Source organism: Pan troglodytes, chromosome 8 (assembly GCF_028858775.2).
Source record: "Pan troglodytes isolate AG18354 chromosome 8, NHGRI_mPanTro3-v2.0_pri, whole genome shotgun sequence".
NCBI lineage: Eukaryota > Metazoa > Chordata > Mammalia > Primates > Hominidae > Pan > Pan troglodytes.
In genome coordinates this window covers 42,313,962-42,325,562 of record NC_072406.2, presented here as the reverse complement: position 1 = coordinate 42,325,562, position 11,601 = coordinate 42,313,962, and the positions used below count along the sequence as shown (strand labels likewise).

General features: G+C 45.2%; 1 long non-coding RNA gene across 4 annotated transcripts; it reads left to right on the top strand.

Annotated features, from left to right (window-relative positions):
• Positions 1 to 226: 226 nt before the first annotated feature.
• On the top strand, positions 227 to 11,468 carry LOC104008133 (uncharacterized). 4 transcript variants are annotated; one of them, XR_008537754.2, is made up of 7 exons: positions 227 to 268; positions 1,404 to 1,494; positions 1,674 to 2,127; positions 3,583 to 3,678; positions 5,410 to 5,553; positions 5,677 to 5,843; positions 10,460 to 11,468. It is a non-coding gene; the product is annotated as an uncharacterized LOC104008133 (long non-coding RNA). The 4 variants fall into 4 exon arrangements; XR_010146598.1 differs by having other exon boundaries at positions 1,674 to 2,496; positions 5,410 to 5,533; XR_010146596.1 differs by having other exon boundaries at positions 1,674 to 2,496.
• Positions 11,469 to 11,601: the final 133 nt, after the last annotated feature.

The window sequence follows — 11,601 nt, the reverse complement described above, 5'->3', positions numbered from 1 at the left end:
TTGTTATTGTTGTTTTCAGGTTCTCAAAGGTTTCTTTAAGGAGTTTACAAAAGCGACCTTACTGATCCCTCCAAGAGCAGCCGCAGAGCAAACAGAGACAGTGCAGAATATTGGAACTGGAAGGAGGCTGGGGTTCATGACCTTGGTGGCAAATGACAGTGGCCTGATGGCCACATGCTCAGAGGTTTTGACTTTTTAGTCTGTGGGGAGGCCCGGGGCATTAGTATTTTTAAAGACTTCCCTGGACGATTCTCCTGTGCCGCCAGGGGTGAGAACCATCACAACTCACTATTTTTAGATGAGACTGGGGCCTGACAGAGTCTCCTGCCAGCTTGTTCTGCTAGGAATACTGCTTACTGTCTGCTGTTTCTGGCTAAGTCAGTGTGACAAGCCCCACTCCACTTCTCTACCTTTTATCTCTCAGAAAGATCTTTCTTTTCTCTTTTCCTTTCTCTCTTTCCTTCCTTTTTTCCTTTTCCCTCCCTCCTTTTTCTCTCTCTCTCTTTCTTTCCCTCCCTCCCTCCCTCTCTTTCCTTCTTTCTCTTCCCCTCCCTCCCTCCCTCCCTCTCCTCTTTCTTTCTCTTCCCCTCCCTCCCTCCCTCCCTTCCTTCCTTCCTTTCCTTCCCTCCCTTACTTATTGCTCAGAAAGGACAAGTAGCATTATTTTCCACCCTGATTAGAATACTTCCAGGGCTGGGATGAGGGTGAAGCCTTAGCACACAGTTTAAGGGGGTGTCCAAAAACTCAGGAGTCAAGATAAATAACATTTGAAGGCATTATTTTTTAAAAATCAAAATTAATGCAAAAACCCCATGATGAAGAAAATATCAAAATTTCAAAATAGGCCAGGCACGGCAGCTCATGCCTGTAATCCCAGCACTTTGGAAAGCCAAAGCTGACGAATCGTCTAAGGTCAGGAGTTTGAGACCAGCCCACCAACATGGTGAAACCTTGTCTCTACTAAAAATAAAAATTAAAAAAAAATACAAAAATTAGCCCAGTGTGGTGGCAGCCATCTGTAATCCTAGCTACTGGGGAGGCTGAGGCAGGAGAATGGCTTGAACTCAGGAGGCAGAGGTTGCGATGAGCCAAGATCATGCCATTGCACCCCAGCCTGGGCAACAAGAGTGAAACTCCATCTCAAAAAAAAAAAAAAGAAAAAAATTTCAAAATGAAATGAAAATCACTCATAGTGCTGTGAAGAGCCACATTCAAACCTGGGGCAAAAGAAAAAGAAAAAAAAAATCAGTAATATTGGTCCTGTCTTTGAAATGTTGACTTTTTGTTCGTCATGGAGTTTTTGCATTAGTTTAATGCATCGCATATTGCAAATAGATCATGCATTAAAACCTTGTTGATCCTGATGATTGAGTGTTTTGGTGCTTCTTTCATTTCACACCTAGGAGAGTTTCCCACGGTTCTCGCCTTGAGACTGTGGCCACTGAGCGGGGACCTGTGAGAGGAACAAGAAGCTGCTGGCTGTGCCAGAAACAGGTTAGATTCTGGGCGTGTGGGGAACAGGTTAGATCCCAGGTGTGCGGGGCTGGGACAGAGTAAGCAGGGGTGTGGGGGAAGTGGGGGTGTGAGGAGGGCTCTATTACATATATGTTTTACTATAAATGTGGGGGGAAATTTTGCTTTCTTATCTGCTGGCACCAAAATTTTTCTTACAGGCGGGATCGAACTTCTTTTTAAGAGCACTTTTTCATCAACTGCTTAAAGAGAAGATAAAACTTTGAGCACCTGAATAATTAGGAGCCAAGATGATAAAAACAAACAAACAAACAAAAAACAGAATAAAAGAAAACAGGTGTTTGGTCAGAGAGAAAAAAGAAGAGGAAAAACCCCGGAAGGGGAGCAGGAGGAGAAGCAACACTTGGGGAACAGGAATTTCTCATGTCTGAGTTTTTTGCATTGGAAATCTAGATCTTTCTGTCTTCCTAAACCTTCTAAGGAAAGTCCATATAAATATCTTCTGTGGAAGGTTTAATTTTATTTCTGTATTGTCCAAATGAAGAAAAGGGACCCCTTTCCTGTCAGTGACACAATAGCAAGGAGAGGAGAGGATTTTTAAATGAACGAATTCAGCAGAAGCAGAGGCTCAGAGCTGGAGAAAAGCATGAAAATGTAAGCTTTTTAGGTCTCAGGAATCTTGCAGAAGACCTTGGGCTTCCCTTATAAAAGGTTGAGTCATTCTGCCCAGGATGTTGAGGGGACAGGGCCACAGCTGATGTGTGGGTGACCCCTTAGCGTGGCTCAGTATAATCAGACAGCACCTATACTTTATTGGTTTGTAATTGCATAGATTTTGAGTTTTCTTGTGCAATATCACCTTCATATTTCTTCATATTTCTGTGGTCTCGTCATCTGTCTCTTGCTATCAAGAAAAATGACTGGCTGGGTGCAGTGGCTCACACTTGTAATCCCAGCTCTTTGGGAGGCCGAGGAGGGAGGATCACTGGAACCCAGGAGTTCGAGACCAGCCTGGGCAACATAGTGAGGTTCTATTACTACAAAAAATAGAAAAATTAGCTGGCCATGGTGGTTTGTGCCTGTAGTCCCAGCTACTCAGGAGGCTGAGGTGGGAAGATTGTTGGAGCCCAGGAATTCGAGGGTGCAGTGAGCTATGATTGTGCCACTGCACTCCAGCCTGGGCAGCAGAGTGAGACCTCAAGGCAAATCTGTAGGCATCACGTCCTTACAGTGTCATACAGGGGCAAAAGCACTTTGTTCAACACACTCTTAACTATTGTTTAAAATTCCTAGACTTAGGGAAGTTATGTGTTAAGTTTTAGATTTTTCTTTGGTAGAGATGAAAATAATTTCTATCTGGCAGGAAAAACAAAAACAACTCCATAGTTTATAGTTTATTTCCCTGTAAGATGTTACCTAGCCAGTAATCGTACCCTAACATTCCTTTTGTTAATTGCCCATAAATGCCTAGCTCCTCAGATCTCTCTGAACTGGTATTAAGATCTTACTGATTCCTCATTAATTAGTGAGTGGGATAAAGTGTTTGACATGTGTTCATTTTATATTTGCGTGAAGAGTCTTGGATTTAGCTTTTTGGAAATTGTGCTTTTGCCCTCTCTGGACTTGTAGACCTCAGGGTATAGCTGGTTCTCCTGCCCCTGCCTACAGAGAAAACCCAGAGCTGCAGAATCAACCAATTGGCTATGCTCACCATTTGCATAGCATAGTGCCTGGCACAGTTACTCACATATTTGGGGGTTTTTTAAATTGGTTTTGGTGGGCTTTTTTTTTTTTTTTTTTTTGAGACAGGTTCTTGCTCTATCATGGCTCACTGCAGCCTTGAACTCTGGGCTCAGAAGATCCTCTTGTCTGAGCCTCCTCAATAGCTGGGACTACAGGTGTGAGTCACCATACCTGGCTAATTCTTTTAATTCTTTTTGTAGAGAGGGGGGTCTCGTCATGTTGCCCAGGCTGGTCTCAAACTCCTGTCCTCAAGAAATCCTCCCACCTCGGCTTCCCAAAGTGTTAGGATTACAAGCATGAGCCTCCGTGCCTGGCCTTTGAATACTTGCTGAGTGTTGTGTGTGTTCTGGCCTCTGTTGTCCCCAGGTTACTCTGATGATGAGGCTCCACTCTTGAGGTCCCTGTATTGACTCTCAGCTATCGGAGAGGAACGACTTCCTGAGTCTTCACGGTAGCCAGAAGGTGGGTGACCTTGATGTTCTTCTCCCAGTGCCGTGACGGAGAGGGGGCACTGTAGCCCAGGGGAAGCCTGTGCTCAGCAGGGTCCCGTTAAGTCTCTTACTCAGGGTTCATAACCTTGGTTGAGCATTAGAATTAACGGGGGAGTTATAAAATATCTGCATCAGGACCCTGCCTTCAGGGAGCCTGATTTAACTGAAGTGAGCCAGGCCTGGCATCTGCATTTTTTGAAGTGTCCTGATGATCGCATTGTGCAGCCAGGGTTTGGAACCACAGTTCCAGCCCTGTCCCTCGACTGGCACAAGGGACCGTCCCTCCCGTTTTCTCTCCTCAAATGTGGTAACGTGAGCTGTGTTCAAAGGGCCTCCCAAGGGTGTTTTTCCCTGCGCTGCCGGCCCCATGTTGGTCTTCATGGTGGGCCCCGAGGAGCTCCAAAGTCCACAGAAAAATCCCAATTCCTCAAAGACTCTCATCTTACCAGCAATCTCCCCACCGCCCGCGCAGACTGCTCCATTGTAGATTTTTTCCTTTCCTCTTCTTTTTTCTCTTCTAAATTCTAAGTTCCTGGCAGCCACTAAAATGTCTCAGAAGCAGAAACTAGCTTCGATCGACTGTCAGCAGAGTCGAAAACTACAATTTTTTTAAAAAATAATTTTTCAAAATCTCCCTTCTCTAAAGTCCTTCTTGGGCACCCCCTGGCAGGCCTTTGGGCTGCCTTGTGCACATGACCCGCTTCCCTGGCCTCGGTCCCAGCCCGACCTCTCCTGCCCTCCCCTCTCCGCCCCTCCCCTCCTCTGTCCTTCCCACCCCCCTGCAAATTAATGTGGTGCTGCTGCTGAAAGAGTGGGTTCTGGAGCGGGCTTCTTTCTGGCCTCTCTGCCATCACAGGCTGGCAGCTTCAAAGCTCGAGTCATCCTGTTTCCGTCTGCCCCTGAGCCCGCGCGGCTTGGCTTCACCGCAGGGGTCAGAAGTGCAGCCTCAGCCGATGACAGCAGCCTGGCCCGGCTCGACAGCGACCCGGGGACACACACCCATCTGATGTCTCCCCTCCTCTGCTATTATCTCTCCCCTTCTCCGCTATTTTCTCTCCCCTTCTCCACCTCCTCCGGCCCCAAACAGTCCTTCCTCTGGAAAGATAAGGCCCTCTTCTCAGTTCCCGCATCCCTTCCCTTTTATGCCAGACAGAGGCAGCCCTTTGTGAAGGGGGGTACGGGCTTTTGCACAAATATTTAATCTCTTCCAATCTGCCCTTTTGCACTGCCTGTCAGTTCCTGGGGTTGAAACCACTCTGTTTGCTTTAGCTGGTAACAGGATACTGTTTTGAAAAGTGATGCTGAAGTCAGATTACTTATGAATCTGGGCTTTATTTTGCATGAATGCTTTCTCAAGGCAAGTATAGATTTAGTTTTTTCATCCTCACCAAGAATTATGTTGCCACTGGGGGTGTGGTCTTGAGCAGGCAGGGAAATCTAGCTGAGTTTAACTTTTTCCCTTGTAGTTTGGAATTCTTAGCAGCAGGGACCTGTGAAAATAAACAGCCTCAGTTTCAGGTGGTCTCATTCAGCCACTATCTGCACCTTTGCTTTTTGAACATGCCTTTATTTCACATTAAAATGTAGTTTATCCTGTCAAAGTGTCTGCAGGTCCTGTTAGAAATCACCTATTACAAAATTATAGACAAAGAAAAATGCAGAAATAGGACAGTAATCACTTTTTTTTTTTTTTTTTTTAAAGAGACAGGGTCTCACTCTGTTTCCCAGTCTGGAGTGCGGTGGTGTCATTATAGCTCACTGTAACCTTGAACTTCCAGGCTCAATCGCTCCTCCCACCTCAGACTCCCAAGTAGCTGGGACTACAGGTGTGTGCCACCATCCCCAGGTAAATTAATCACTAATGTTTATTACAAGCCTGGTTTGTGCCAGGTGATTAACATGCTTCTAATACGGTTGCTAGTCCTTACCATGGCTGTGCATGGCAAATATTGTTATTCCCATTTTACAGGAAGTGAAACAGAGAGGTTCAGTGTCTTGTCTGTGCTCACACCGCCAGTCACAGAGGAGTTGGGCTTAGCTCTGGCAGTCTCTCAAGGGCGCCCTGTCTACTCCCCACTCTGTTTGCACAGCTATTGGCTTTGCTCCATCACCAGGGACAGAAGACCTGGAGCTAAGGTAATGGCATGTTTAGGATTTTTCAGCACAGTACTGACTTAAAATGTTTTCTCTACGTACCAACCAAATGGTGAATGATGGATCCTAATTGTTGGGAAATTGTGATTGGCTTTCATACTTCTAGTCTTGATTTGACTTCTAAAGTAGCCAAGCAGTCCAGGGAAAGATGACCTCCATGAAGAACATGTGCTGAGGACTTCTGGTGAGGTTCAGAGGAGAATAAACAGTGAGAAGAGGAAGGGCTCTTTGCAAAACTTGGCCTAGAGCTCCAGGCCTGAAAATGGTACTGGACAACCTCAATATCCAACCATAGGGGAGAGAGGAAGTGAATCACAGGTCAGCGTAAGTAACTGTTATGCTGTTTCTATGTGTCATGTGTTAGAAAATATTAATGTGGGGAAAATCTTGTGTCGTATTAATTTAAAAATAGCTATAAAATTAGGTATCCTGTAATTCCAACTTTATTAAAAATCTGTAAAAAACCTGGAAGAGGCTCATACCTTTAACCCCAGCAATTTGGAAGGCTGAGGTGGGAGGATCGCTTGAGCCCAGCACTTCAAGAACAGCCTGGGCAACATAGCAAGACCCTGTATTTACAAAAAAATTAAAAAATTAGCTGTGAGTGGTGGCTCACGCCTGTAGTCCCAGCTACGTGGGAGGCTGAGGAGGGAGGCTCACTTGAGCCTGAAAGTTTGAGGCTGCAGTGAGCCAAGATCGTGCCACTGCACTCTAGCCTAGCCTGGTGACAGAGTAAGACATTGCCTCTAAAAAAAAAAGAAAAAAAAAAAAAGGAAAAGGAAAAAGAAAAAGAAAAAAAAACCTGGAAGAAAAAACATCAAAATATATTAATAGCAGTTATGGATTTTTTTCGGTTTTGGAAATTATTTTCTATCTATTCTACAAAGAATGTAGATTATTGTTATGAACAGAGCCTAACCAATAAGGTGAGTAAAACAATGTCTCCATTCAAAACACAGCGTTTCTTTTGGGTTACATCAGTGAGGAGGCCCCAGTGGTAAAAACTGTGCAAACTGCAGCCTGGTATAAAGAAAGATTCGTTGCTTCTCTTCTCTCTCCTGCTCTCCAGCAAGACTCTGTTCATTAGCTTCTGACCTTGGGCTTCCTCTTCTCTTTCTGCTGTTGCTGGAGGATCAGTTTAAACCAACGTGATTGCTGAATCTGTGAATCGGAACAGTTTCTGAGTGTCCCCTGTTCTATTTCCCTGCACTTGTGGAATCAGATGAGAGAAGGGAGAAAAATGAGGGAAAGAATTACCTGCTCAAGGCAGAGTGCTGTGAAGCTGCCTGCCTGCCCTCAAGGAGCCCCATTTTGTTCCAGAAGCTTCTACTGTGCCCAGAGTTCCTCCCAGATCCAGATCCTAAGCTCTCCCTGGCCATGACTCCTCTGCAAGCTGGATGTGTGAATTTCCTTCCCCTGACATCGTGTGTAAAGAACTGCTTGCAGCCCGAGCGCTGGGGGATGGCCATGTCTGTCCTCAAGCAGTCGGACCCTTGAAGGCAGAAGCACTGCAGAGGAAACCTGGCAACCTGGAGAAGCATCACCAGGGGGCTGAGCAGGGCTGGAGTGGGGCTATTTGGCCTATGTTGGAAGACATTTTCATGCTTTAAACTTTTTTTTTTTTTTTTGAGACAGTGTTTCACTCTGTTGCCCAGACTGGAGTGCAGTGGTACGGTCAGAGCTCACTGCAGCCTTGACCTTCAAGGCTCAAGTGATCCTCCCACCTCAGCCTCCCAAGTAGCTGGGACCACAGGCACAGGCCACCACACCCGGCTAATCTGTTTTATTTTTTGTAGAGATGGGATCTCACTCTGTTGCCCATGCTGGTCTCAAACTCCTGGGCTCAAGGGATCCTCCCACCTCGGCAAAGTGTTAGGATTACAGGCATGAGCCACTGCACCCGAGCCCTTAAACTTTTTATTTTTATGGTATTTATTTATTTATTTTTATTTTTTTATTTATTTTTGAGATGGAGTCTCAATCTTTTGCCCAGGCTGGAGTGCAGTGATGCAATCTCGGCTCCCTGCAACCTCCGCCTCAGGGTTCAAGCAATTTGCATGCCTCAGCCTCCAGAGTAGCTAAGATTACAGGCACTCACCACCATGCCTGTCTAATTTTTTTGTATTTTTAGTAGAGATGGGGTTTCACCATGTTGGGCAGGATGGTCTCGAACTCCTGACTTCAGGTGATCTGCCCACCTTGGCCTACCAAAGTGCTGGGATTACAGGCGTGAGCCACCGCGCCCGGCCTAAATTTTTTAAATCAAAAAAATATAGTGTATTTCTAGTTGGAAAGAGTAGTTCCTGTTTACTGACAGTTCCAGTTTTAGACATCCAGAGCATTTTCCTTCTATTTTGGAGACACAGAGGAAATCTTCCTGGGTCTCTTGATGAAGGCTTTATTTTTTTAAATTCACCTTGAAGAGACTAAATTGTTCCTGCAGATCTTTCAGGGGCTGGCTTAGGGTTTGTGCCATATTTGAGACACTCAAGGAAGTGGCTGTGTGGAACACAGGTGAAGGGCTCAGGCACTCCCTGTTCGTAAAGGAACTAGGACACGTTCTGTCACTGAGCTCTGAAGATCCCCGCAGGGCAGCAGGGGCCTCTTGGATTCTCTGCTGTTGCGCTGTGGCCCCTGGGCGATAGTTACCCCTTCCGTATCTCAGGGACGTGTGTGGAATGAAGGTTACATTCCCCTATATCCCAAGATTGTTGTGAGGAGCGTATGAAATAATAAACATGAACTTGATTTGAAAACAAAAATGTTCTAGATGCAAGGTCTTATTTGTAAACTTTCTGTGATTCCACATGTGTCCAGTGATACAAAAAACCAACATCAAATTTTTTAATTAATTTTTTTAAGAGACAGGGCCTCACTCGGTCATCCAGGCTGGAGTGCAGTGGCTAGTTCATAGTTCACTGAAGCCTCAAACTCCTGGGCTCAAGCGATCTTCCCACCTCAACCTCCTGAGTAGCTGGAACTACAGGTGTGCACCACCACACGCAGCTTATCTTTGTACTTTTTGTAGAGATGGGGTCTCACTGTGTTGCCCAGGCTGGTCTCAAGTGATCCTCCCGTCTTGGCCTCCTGCAGTGCTGGCCAACATCGAATATTTTTGAATGTTAACTATTATGTGTTTAGCACTGCAGCAGGGATTGTGGAAATATAGCAGTGAAGGGCATGGTCCAGGCCTCAAAGAGCTTACAGGCTGGATGAGGACACTAATCCCCAGTCACCTAATCCTACAGCACACACCAGCCATGTGTTCAGAGGCAAGAGCTTTAGGGGTTAGAGGAGCTGGGAGCTTGTGTTGGCTGGGCCAGGCTTGAATAGGCTGCAGGGGAGTGGCACAACCTCCATGTATGGGAAAAACCAAGAGCAAGGACACCTGAGAGGAAATGATATACTGGGTATAAAAGGCATCAAGGGAAAATCACAGACCAGACCAGACCGGAAAGCATCGAGGAACAACAGGGAACAAGTTGGGATTCAAAGAGCCAGATGCTGGGGGAGTGGGAGGTGTCCCAAGAATTAGGCAGAGCTGAGTCCCCACAGAAAGAACATACCCACATAAGCCAGTCACTATCCCCTAATACCCAATGGTCTGCTCAGTGTATCTGGTAACCAGCAGATAATGTGGCCATGAGGAGTAAATGAAAATCTACTTCCAAGTGTCTTAGAAACTATAAAGGGGAATATGAGTGTGGGTTTTTCTAAAATATGCTTTTGTTAAATAAAGATAACTCAGGCATAGAAGTATTCATTTCCTCTTGAATTTCTGAAGGCTTTAATTATGGAAAATTATCTGGGAAAATGTATTCTTTTCATCCTAAATTATTCTTTATAGAAATAAATCAAACATGGGGGAAGGGGAAGAGTAGGATTGCATGCTTAGAAATCTTGTGAGTTTTGCAAAAAGATAGATGAGTCTAATGTTAGGACAGCCAATGTCTTTTTACCTTAAATTTTAAAACACTTATTTTTGGAGTTGGTTTAAAAAAAATATTTTCCCCAGTCTTTGAATGGCTGGTGCCAGGTTCATGCTAACTTAGCTCATAAATAGGTGCCATTGGTTTTAATGAAGCAGAAATTTGGCTAAGAATGGGGCTGCAAGGCAGATGACTAACAGGACAATAATAATGAAAAATGCATATTTATGGCCTTCTGTAAGCACAGATTATTGATTTAGTGCAGCTTAATGGATTCTACATTTTTCAAATTTTCTTCAGCTATCTTATAAAATTACTTTTCAATTCTTAGATGGGGTTCAAAAGGTTTTTTTCCTCAGGGTTTATAATGCCTGTTAAATTGTCCCAGGATGACATGTATGTTTAGAAATATATAACATGTTTATTTATTTATTTAGGCAAGTAGCAGTTAGGCGTTCTTAAAGCCTCTGCATGCAAGGCAAGCCGGTGGGCAGGAAAGGAGCCATCAGTTGAGGCCTGGGGAGTTGGCAGTAAGAGCATATTGAAGGGTTATTTAGGCGCTGTCACAGTATCCATCAGTCTCGTCAGTGGAGACTTTCTTCTAAGTGGGAAACTTACTTGTTGGCATAACCAATTCTCCAACAAACATCAATTGAAGGCATTTTCCAGGTCAAATTGCATTCAACATGAGCCTACTACCTTCACCTAAATTTAGAACAAGACAGCTCCAACCAGCTCTGCCCCAGCAGAACAGAGGCATGTGGATTGATAATGGGCAAGAGAAAACCCAGCAGGTGCCACAGAACCACCCCGCCCTGGGAGCCAGGAGGGGGTGCCATCCCTGTGCGGAGCAGAAGGCATCCTGGGAATATCGCTTTGGGGTCTGAGACGCTCAGCTCACTGCCATGTCACCAGACTTCCATCAGAGGGTCACCAAGTTCCTAGCCATACGAATAAAATCTGCACGTCTAAGGTTGAAAACAACTTTGTCATGGGGTTGTAAGCATGGCTTTTTGAATTGGATAGATTTAATTTAAATCAGGGGTGTCCCATCTTTTGGCTTCCCTGGGCCACATTGGAAGAAGAATTGTCTTGGGCCACACATAAAATACACTAACCATAGCTGATGAGCTTAAAAGAGAAATCACACAAAAAAATCTCATAATGCTCTAATAAAGTTTACAAATTTGTGTTGGGCCACATTCAAAGCCATCCTGGGCCACATGCAGCTCATAGGCCATGGGTTTGACAAGCTTGATTTAAGCAGAAGTGGAATAACATGGGGAACTCTCTTGATGTCAGGGGTAAGAGCTACAATTTTATCTATTTGGACCCATTAGAATTTCCAGCAGGATTTAGGCATAAAAGCTGCAACTAAAACAAAACAAAAAAAATGCTGTAGAGACAGGGTCTTGCTATGTTGCCCAGACTTGCCTTGAACTCCTGGCCTTAAACAGTCCTCCTACCTTGGCTTCCCAGATTGTTGAGATTACAAGCGTGAGCCACTGTGCCTGGCCAGGGGTCTTATTTTTTACTCCGGAAAAAAAACGTTCCCTCCCCCTTCCCCTTCCCTTTCTTGACAGAGTCTTGGTCTGTCACCCAGGCTGGAGTACAGCGGCATGATCTCGGCTCACTGTAACCTCCACCTCCCACCTCAGCCTCCCGAGTAGCTGGCATTACAGGCACGCACCACCACGCCTGGCTAATTTTTGTATTTTTAGTAGAGACGGGGTTTCTCCATGTTGGTCAGGCTGGTCACAAACTTCTGACTTCAAGTGATCCACCCACTTTGGCCTCCCAAAGTGCTGGGA